Genomic DNA, 10,307 nt, shown 5'->3' with positions numbered 1-10,307 from the left:
CTTTATTTGCCATGATAGTAATAATTATTGTTATTATAGCAAACACTTATTGTATGCTATGTATCAGCATTTTGTGAGTACTTAATGTATAAGAAGTCTTTTAATTTCTACATCAACTCTGTGAGGTAGGTGTCATCAGTATCTCTATTTTACAGATGAGAAAACTGAGCACAGTGTGAATAATGACCTTACCCAGGGCCACATACTTACTAAGTCATGGAGCCAGTTTCCAAACCTAATTTTGGCTCCACAATCAATAGCATAATTAAAGAAACTAAATAAATTGTAAAAATGCAAATTCTATTTGGACATAAAATTTACTTTTAAATGTCAAAGTTAGAAATGATTTTGAGTGTCCATCATGGACTTTTGATAGGAGATCTGGAAGTAGATAACCAAGAAGTCCTCATTCAGTCCTACAGTTTTAAGATTATCTGTGTTTCATAGTTTCCTTAAAATGAAGGCACTGAATGTTTCTACATATTTCCTACTTGACCGTTTTAGAAAAATAATTCTCACATTCAATTGAAATGAATATGCAAAGATGTTCCTATGAAGGAAATTTGAGAGCCCAAAATGCTTATTGCTGTCACACTGTTAAGAGGTCATTATTAGTCCCTATCAGCTCATAAACAAGTTCCTGTTGATGGAATTTTATAACACCGTCTATTTCTAGTTATGTGGAAATCCTGCCTATTCACGGTAAAAATCTAAAGCTTTAATATTGGCAGCAAATATACTGGAACAGAAATTTCGCAGTTTGTCCCCTGTAGATTCAATATAGATGAATAACATTTAAAAGGCTAGAACTATACTAGACATTTCAATTATTAAATGACAAAAATGTTCCCAGAAAGACTATAAAGACTATTCATATCTGACCTGTGATCCAATTTTGCTCATTTTTTAAAGTAATTTGTTTCCATGTTATGTTCAATAAATTGCAGATGACTCATATTCATAAAAATAAGCTTAATTGCCATGTAATAGGGAATCTGGCTAGAACATATTTGAGGTGCCCAAATCAAGAGCAAATGAAGCTTGTGGAATGCCCCTCTTCTGCACCAAATCATATGTGAATGCATAAATTCACTTGTGAATAAAAAACAGATGCCGTTAAAGAAAGTTTAAGTTCCTGAGGACACATTAATAACTGGCTCATGGACACACAAAGCAAAGCAAACTCCAGGGATAATTTAAAGGACTAACACACAGGAGTGATTTCCCCAGAAAACTGGCCAATCGCAATTTACATAGTAAAGCTGTTAGAACTAAATACTTCTAGGAGGCCTCTGAATGGCATTCAAATCTGGTATCCACAATAAGCACTGAAATAGAATATTAGTTTTCAGTTGTTATGAAAACTTAAGGCTTGATTTTGTTGTTTATTCTTTTCACCATAGTTTTGTATCTAAGTGTGGAATGATCACATATATTGAAAAGTATACTTTAAATTTTAAATAATTTTCCTTGAATGAACATTTTGAACAAAGATAAAAGAGACCCAGTGAAGTGATTTGGCCCAATGCTGCTTGAACTCAAGCCTCCTGATTTTCTGGATTGTGCTAGTGCCACCACATTCTATATATGCCATACAATGTAAGGAAAAAAAAATATGAAATCTCATTGAAGTACAGTAATTTGAGTTTAAATTGAGAGAGTGGTTTCAGTTTAGGATGGAAGACTGGGTGCTTTTTCACATCTAATCCTTTTGTAGAGCTCACTGAAATAAAAATACAGAAATATAAGCTAAATACAATGAATGATATAGTAAGAGGTCACCATCAGGAAATGGAATATTTCAACATGTTTCTGGAAATTAGAAAGAACATGGGAGAGTATTACTGGAGAAAACAGATCAGAGGACATCAGCTCCCAGAATATTCTAGAAGGGTCTCCAGGAGCAGGGAGAAACATGGAAAACCTTTAGGAAATAATTGTGGTATAGAAAGAGATAAATATTTGAGTTTACTAGGCTGGCCCACATGACAAAACCATGTTTATACAAAAAAATACACACACAGACAAAATTACCTGGGTGTGGTGATATGCACCTGTGGACCCAGCTATTCAGGAGGCTGAGGTGAAAGGAGGCTGAGGCTGCAGTGAGCTGTGATTACACTACTGTACTCTATCCTGGGCAACAAAATAAAAATAAAAATATAAAAATAAAAATAAAAATTTTTTCAAAAAAATAAAAAAATAAAAATATAAAAAAATAAAAATATAAAAATTTTCAAAAAATAAAAATATAAAAAAATAAAAATAGTATATATGTGTATATATATTCATAAACATATATGTTTGCTTAACATTCACATAATGTTTCAAAAAAATAAAAATATAAAAATGTTAAAATTGATAGTTGACTTTCTTTATATAGAAATATTGATTGATTCTTCTGTCTCCCAGGGATATACTACCAAGCATATCACAAACAAACAATAACACATTATCTAAAAATAATTTGGAGGAAAGCTAAGACCTTTATAGTATTTATTGTGCTCAAAAGTAGAGCCCTACTTTTTCTGGCATGACAGGGTTTACACATCTAAAAGTAGTCTCCGAGCCCACTTACCCTAAGCTGAAGCCAGCCAGCGAGATTCCCCACAGACTTCCCGGAAATGTTTCCCAGTTGGGGTAGACGATTATAGACACACCTACTCTTTTATGTAATGGCAGCATGAGCTCGTACTGACTCCCAATTTTAATTCTTAAACTATGGGTGAACCAACAATCACATGTTGGAGGCTGGATTTCTCCTGAACCCAACTCTAAGACCGAGTATTGTGCAGGAAGCTTATGAGGGAGTGCTCTTGAGATCAGCACCTGTAGGGCAAGAAAAGGAAAGCAAAGTTTGGTACAGGGTGAAGCTGGGCTGTGATATGAGGACACTGCTGACCCTGCAGGGAACTCTGAGGCTGGGATGACACTTTGAAGCTTTCAAGGCAAGGACTCTGGGGGCTTTATGTTCCATTGCTGACCAGACATCAGATGTGAGCTGCCCTGGGAAAAGCACATAACCTTTGGCCAGGTGGAACCCCCTCGCTGAAGCAGTCTAACCAGCGAGACAACCGAGTGAGTGTTCAGGTGACAACCATCAGAGCAACTGGGGGAATAAATCCTTCAGTCCTGAAAAGGACTGGTGGCATCCCACAGTACATCCCAAACCACAGATGTATCAAGAAAAGTCAATATGAAAGAGAAAAAAAAATTAAAAATAAAATGTGAACTACCTTAAGAGAAAAAGAAATAATTTTAGAAAGAGAAGACATTTTCTAAAAGCTTCAATTAGAACAAGAAAGAGTTGTTATAGATTAAAAATGATGCTAAATAAATATAAAGTTCAATTAAAAGTATAGAATATAAGCACATTTCTAAGACTGTAGGGCAAAAACCAAGAAGTCAAAAATAGGTGAATAGGTGAGTGGTCACTATAACATCTAACTCAAAGGAGGAGGAAGACAGAACACAGAAAATGCAAAAAAAAAAAAAAAAAAAAAAAAAAAAAAAAATCAGGGAAATAATTGATTTCCTTCAGAGGAGGGTCAATTCTTCACCCTGAAGGGACTCTTGATTCAATTAATAGCCTCTTTAGGGTGGTTCAGGGTGTGGGATCTTGGACCCATGGAGAAAGACATAAAATTCTAGAACACAAAATATATAATTGTTATTAATAATGTAAACTCTTTATTGGAGTTTAGATTACATAGTCAATTTAGGACTAAGCACAAAAAATTAAAGTTTATGGAAGTAAATGTTAAAATCCTTGATAATATAAAAGTTAGAGCATAATTGCCTGAGGCTAGATTTGATTTGAAAGAGGCTTAAGAAAGGACAGAGAGATTAGTTTCATCTCACATTAGTTTAAGGAGATGGAAATGCTGGGTTTATGATTAGATTTTACCCTACTTACAAGTGAAGTTAGCTTGTTACTGTTTCAAAGATGCTGGCAGAAAACCCAAGACTCCTGGATCAGAGACAAACAGATTTATTACTCACAGCACAGCAAACAGCATGAGTATTATGTTTGGGACAGTTTTCCTTTTCCCCAAAGTGATATGTGGATGAATATATTAGTCGGGATTCTACAGAGGGACAGATGGATGATGATCCCTTTTCATACATCTCTCTTCCACAAGAGAGAGAAATGTATGAAGAAGGATTTTATTAGGAGTATTGACTTAATTGATTATGGAGGCTGTTAAGTCCCATAATAGGCCATCTGCAAGCTGGAAAATCAGTAGAGCCATTGCATGGCTCAGTTCAAGTCTGAAAGCCTCAGAACCAAGGAAGACCATGGAGTGTATTCTTCAGCCTGAGACCAAAGTCCTGAAAGTCCCAGGAATGGGTAGTGTGGGTTTTGGAGTCAAAACTCAGAGAGTCTAGAATTCTGACATTTAAGGGAAGGAGAAAACGGCTGTTCTGGATCAAGAAAAGGGTATCCTGGCTCCAGAAAAGAGAGGGTGAGAATTCATCCTTCCTGCATCTTTTTGTTCCATCTAGACCTCCAGTCTATTGGATGGGGCCTGCCCACATAGATGGTGGATCTTCCCCACTCAGTCCTTGATTCATATGCCAATCTCTTCTGGAAACACCCTCACAGAAACACCTGGGAAAGCCCAATCATTCAAATTTAAAGCAAAACCACCTGAGTTTCCCTGTCAGTAGAAGAGGGATGGGCTTGGTGCCTACTGATACAATGAGAATGAACAATACCGGTTATCTGATGATCTCTTAATCCAGTCAAGTTGACACCAAAAATCAACCATCACAATGGATCTGGCATGATGATGCATACACAGTGGGATTGTGTCATCAGTGAGGAATACTGAGCTTGGTGATTCCACATCTTTCATAGGAGATATTAAGCAAGACTGCTCTTTGCCCCAAAAGGAGACATCACCTCACTGTCAAGGTCACTCCCTGTAAGTACAATCCTAGTAAACAGCAGTCAGGATTTTGCCTGCTGGGTAAACAGAATAGGATGTGTAGCACGAGAAACCTATGGAAGACTTTCTCTCCCAACAGGGAGTCAAGATATTAACTGAAGTTAAAGAAACAAGAAATAGAAGTATAGGCCTATCAGTTAAAGTTCCAAAGGTCATTAGTGAAACAACTGAAAATAGTATGTAACTCTGAAACAGTGTGAGGAGAAATGCATATATAATAAATCCCTTTCTAATACTTCATGATTAGAAATTAATAAATATTGTCTAAAGTTAACACATCTGATAAAAGCAATAAAAGGATATTATTTAGAGAAGTAGAAGTAGCCACCTAAAGAACTAAAACCATAAACATTTAAAATAGATTGACTTCAGAGTGAGATTAAACATGTGTGAGAGAGGGTGGTTTTCATTGTACTTTATTAAAGCTCCTAACGTGTCCATCCATATATCTATCTATATGTATGTATGCTTTATACACATACAAGTATATGTATATATACACATACATACATATGTGTGTATATGTGTGTATATATATGTTTATGCATGTATATATATACACACATTGAATATGTTACAGGATGTTTCTGGTATTGCTTTCCATAATTAACTTGAAAGTATATCAAGACTAATGTTCAAGAAAACATATGTGTGTGTATATATATGTGTATATATATGCTTATGCATATACATTATGTGAATGTTAAGCAAACATATATATGTTTATGAATATACACATATATACACACACATATATTTTTGTTTTCTTGAATGTAAGGCTTGATATACTTTCAAATTAATTATGGGAAGTAATAACAGAAACATCCTGTAACATAATCAATTACAGGAGATGACTAAACTTGTCGGCAACCAAAGTCAGAACATTGAAGATTTTAAAATAAAAAGAATAAAGTAGTAGTATAGGAGAAAAAGTCAAGTTTTATATTCAGTCAGCTGAGAATTCCTACTTTCATTCAAATAAGAGACAATTAAAAAAATCAATTTAGCAAGCATTTCTTGAGTGTTTATGTGTCAGACAGTGTTTTTGGTGACAGGAATACAAGATTAATCTTCCTCTGATGGAATTCCCAGGTTAATAGGAGAAGAAAGGCATATAAACCAGTAATGATAATACATCATGTTAATTTCAATATCTAATTTTCAAGTTTGACATGTTTTGATGATTATCCATTTGTATTTTAATTTAAACATTATCTTATAATTGAAAGTTAAATATGCAGCCTCAGATCATCTTTTCTTCTTTACATGTGAAAGAAGTATAAAATATTTTAATGCTAAATTTGCCTTTATAAGCCTTTGATTATTAGGAAACTGGTTAGAATATTGCTTAGGACAAAAGAAAAATCTGTTCATTTACATTTTATTTTTCTTAACCTTAATTGTCTCCTTTCACTCTGGATAAATAGAAAAATTAATTCTGAGACATTCCTAAAGCTCTTCTGGGCTCTAAATTAGATCAAGTTGGGAGTTTTCTTCCTTATTACACTACTTCTTCCCTGCTGACATCAAGTCTCTTGTTTCTCTCATTTGTCTATAGCATGTGCTGTTTGTCTTCCCAATTAAATTGAGAATCCCTTATGATTATCATTCAGCAAGTTAAGAAAATATCTGAGATTTAAAATTATAATTTGCATAAAAATATGTATGAATACGATTAAGCAAATAATGCCATATTTTATGAAGTTTTCAACAACTGGAAATAAGAAAGCTTATTAAGGGGTAACAATTTTATAAAATAATATTACAACATGATCAGAGTATTATCTATTAGATTACTATTTAAATGCAATAACAGCATTTTTTTTTTTTTTTTTTTTTTTTTTTTTTTGAGATGGAGTTTCGCTCTTTCGCCCAGGCTGGAGTGCAGTGGCGCAATCTCACTCACTGCAACCTCCACCTTCCAGTTTCAAGCGATTCTCCTGCCTCAACCTCCCAAGTAGTGGGGATTACAGGCTCCGGCCACACGCCCGACTAAGTTTTGTATTTTCAGGAGAGGTGGGGTTTGGTCTGGCTGGTCTTGAACTCCTGACCTCGTGATCCGCCCATCTCAGCCTCCTAAAGTGCTGGGATTACAGGCTTGAGCCACCGCACCTAAATAAAAGTATTTATATAAAACTGTTGTATATTAGATAGATATTCTATGTTGTTAGAGGAGAAACTAGTGAGATAGTTTGGTGGTCAAATGAATTCCTATTGACTAATAATTTAAATCAATCCACGTATTCCCCTAATATGGCTACACCAAATTTTGCCATTATCCTCAAAGTTTTATGCAGTTAATATAATAATTGTGGAACATGGAAATATTATGTGAATTTTAAGCAAAATGTTAGGATGTAAAATTATATGTACATTATTACTATCATCATATAAATAATATATTTATTCATATAAACAACTATTGCAAGCACATAAAAATGCAGCACTGTTATATAGCATTATGAGTGGTGACTATTTTAGGATTTACCAAACTTTCTGTAATGCTTTTAAATTATCTCACTAAATATAATTTAAGTGTGTGTTGCAGAACACTGTGTACTGTGTGATATATACATTTTTAATTTATAGATATCTCTTTCTTTTTTGCCAGCAAAGGGATGAGTAGGGCAGACATTAGAAGATATACTCCTTCTAACTTACGGATAAGAGTACATGTGGTACAAATTTTTATTATTTTAAACAGCTCTACATTTTCACGGTTAAACACTTAAAATTTAAATTAAAAAATTATGAGGTATAAAAACCTTTAGATAATCTTAGCCAGCCTCCTTTGTAGCCTCCAGTGATTCTCTCCTGCTGATATGCATACATTTATTAGCCTCCCATAATGAATCGGAGATAGTTGGTGTGACCACAGTGAATGTGACATTGAATGACTTCTAAGGCAAGATCATAAAAGGCCTCATAACTTCTTCCTTGGTCTCCTAGGTCACGTGTATTGGGGGGAAGGCAATAACCATACCATAAAGATGCTCAAGTAGCCATGTAAAAGAGCCCAAGGGGATAGAAACTGAAGCCCCCAGACAATAGCCAGCATCAACTCTCTGGCCATGTGAGTGAGCCGTCTAGGAAGTAAATTCTGTAGTTTCACTCAGACTTCAGATGACTGCAGCCCTAACAAGTTTGCAGTATCATGAGAGACATCGAGCTGGAGCGCCCTACTGCTGAATTCCTGACTCAAAAGACCTGTGTGAAATAATATATTATTATTGCCGTTTTAAGCGACTACATTTTAGGGTAATTTTTTTGTGCGGCAAAAGATAACCAAAGCATAATTCATGGCCTCTCTGTTACTTAGAAGTCATCAGGGGCTCTGTGCTGCCTTTTAGATGTCCCTGAAGTAAGCTGCTATACATATGGCCAATACATGTTTTCTGAAACAGTAGGGGTATTGTTAGATATGTCTTGTCGTGATGGCCCTGGGATGCCCAGTGTATTAGTCCATTGTAATTTATAAAGAAAAGAGGTTTAGCTGGCTCGTGGTTCCACAGGCTGTACAGGCAGCAAGATGCTGGCATCTGCTCCACTTCTGGAGAGGCCTCAGGAAAGTTAGAATCATGGCAGAAGGCAGAGGAGAAGGGAGCACTTCACATGGCCAGACCAGGAGGAAAAAAGGATGAGGTGAGGTACAACACACTTTTAAACAACTAGATCTCATGAGAATGCACTATTGCAACCACAGCACCAAGGGGGATGGTGCTAAACCATGAGAGACTGCCCACATGATCCGGTCACGTCCCAATAAGCCCCACCTCCAAAACTGGGGATTACAATTGAACATGAGACTTGTCTGGGAACACAGATCCAAACCGTATCACCCACCATGGTGACTTTTTCTGTCACTTATCACCTGATGCCTTGTTGTTACTTATTCTGAAATCCCAGGGAAACAAAGTCCTAATATATGTGTACAAGAGAAAGGTGATATTCAAATGGATAGACATTTTCTGACTAAGTAGAAGTGTTTCAAACACTTTGCTTAGCACAGTCACTGTATTTGTTCAACCCCTTAGATTTTTTGCCACATGGATTAGTAGAAAACATATTCTCTTTTTGTTATTCAGAAGTATGGTGCTTCACAGCTACAGAACAGTGCATAGATGAACATGAAGTATACCATTTAGATAATTTGGAAATAAAATTTCTTTGTTTGCACAAGAGACTCTTTGGCAAAAAGGAAAAGCGATTCAACAGTGCCAGCTAAATATAATTTTCTAGACCTAATTTTAAAAATGAGTAATTATGAGACAACAAACAATAAAAAAAGGCCTGGTAGTTCGTAAAATTTTAATGTTATTTATACTGACTACCTAAAAATATAATTTCAGGTCATAGGTTCAAAAAGCAGATTTCAAAATCTTATATTTGTTAATATCAATGCTATGAATTTGCTGAAATGGAAAGTTACAGAAAATGTAGTTAAGAATGTAATTTTAGCAATGTAACCCTAAACACAAAAAGTGAGAGAGGACACATTTTTACATTTATGCCAAACGAAGAATATAAAAGGAAGCAGGAATCAACCTGAACAGAAATTGATGCTGTCACTGACACAAAGAAGGATTTGGGACCTTCTTAGTTATGATCTAAGGCCTGTTTATTAACTTTCTAGGATCAAACTGGCATTCATTGTCTCAGAAACATATTTTTCTACTCTGGTCCCTGCTCCATTCAAATTCATTGTTTCATTTCTGACTTATTTGCTAAGGTGTGCTCTGCAGCATTTATCAAAATCTCTTCTATACCAAAACCAAAGAGGAAAGCCAAATACTGCATAAGACACATTGGCACCTGAGTATATATTAGAAAACTATGCAAATAATAATTGCAGTATTGCCAGCTTAATTTGCTACTTCAGAGATTATATTGCTTATAACCCAACTGCAACTTGCTGCTGTGGCACTGACTGGTATTTCCAGTGTCCCCAAATGTAGTTCTAACAGGGTTACTAATATTATAATAATATTTGAATTCCTTTGTCATAATGAATGTGCCAACCACTTTCCAAAAATTTCTCATTTACTTGGTCTAAACCAACCTCACTACTTCTATATTCTGAATTAGATACAATATCCATGTGGACCAACCGAAAGAAGAAAATAAAGTGGGCATTGGAATTATCTAAAAGCGCTTGATATTTAGTTCTTTTCTTTTTGCAAAGTGTGAGATTTATTAAAATTCTGACTCAAATGAAATGTAAAACAAGAGACAATCTTGATACAGTTGAGAGAATTTGAATAATTAGATATTTGATTTAAAAATAAATTGATTAAAAACAAAGGACTGATTTCTGTTTATCTGTATGATAATGGTGGTGTGTTCATTTCCCAAGAA

The 10,307-nt window shown here is 35.0% G+C and overlaps 1 long non-coding RNA gene across 1 annotated transcript in view; it reads left to right on the top strand.

Annotated features, from left to right (window-relative positions):
- Positions 1-3,402: 3,402 nt before the first annotated feature.
- Positions 3,403-10,307, top strand: part of LOC126941012 (uncharacterized) — a 140,078-nt gene continuing 133,173 nt past the window's right edge. Inside the window, exon 1 of the long non-coding RNA XR_007721046.1 lies at positions 3,403-4,928. This is a non-coding gene — a long non-coding RNA (uncharacterized LOC126941012). The remainder of the gene's footprint in view (positions 4,929-10,307) is intronic.

The sequence above is a fragment of the Macaca thibetana genome, chromosome 18, assembly GCF_024542745.1.
Source record: "Macaca thibetana thibetana isolate TM-01 chromosome 18, ASM2454274v1, whole genome shotgun sequence".
NCBI classification, from domain to species: domain Eukaryota; kingdom Metazoa; phylum Chordata; class Mammalia; order Primates; family Cercopithecidae; genus Macaca; species Macaca thibetana.
This window is presented reverse-complemented; position numbering and strand designations above follow the sequence as displayed.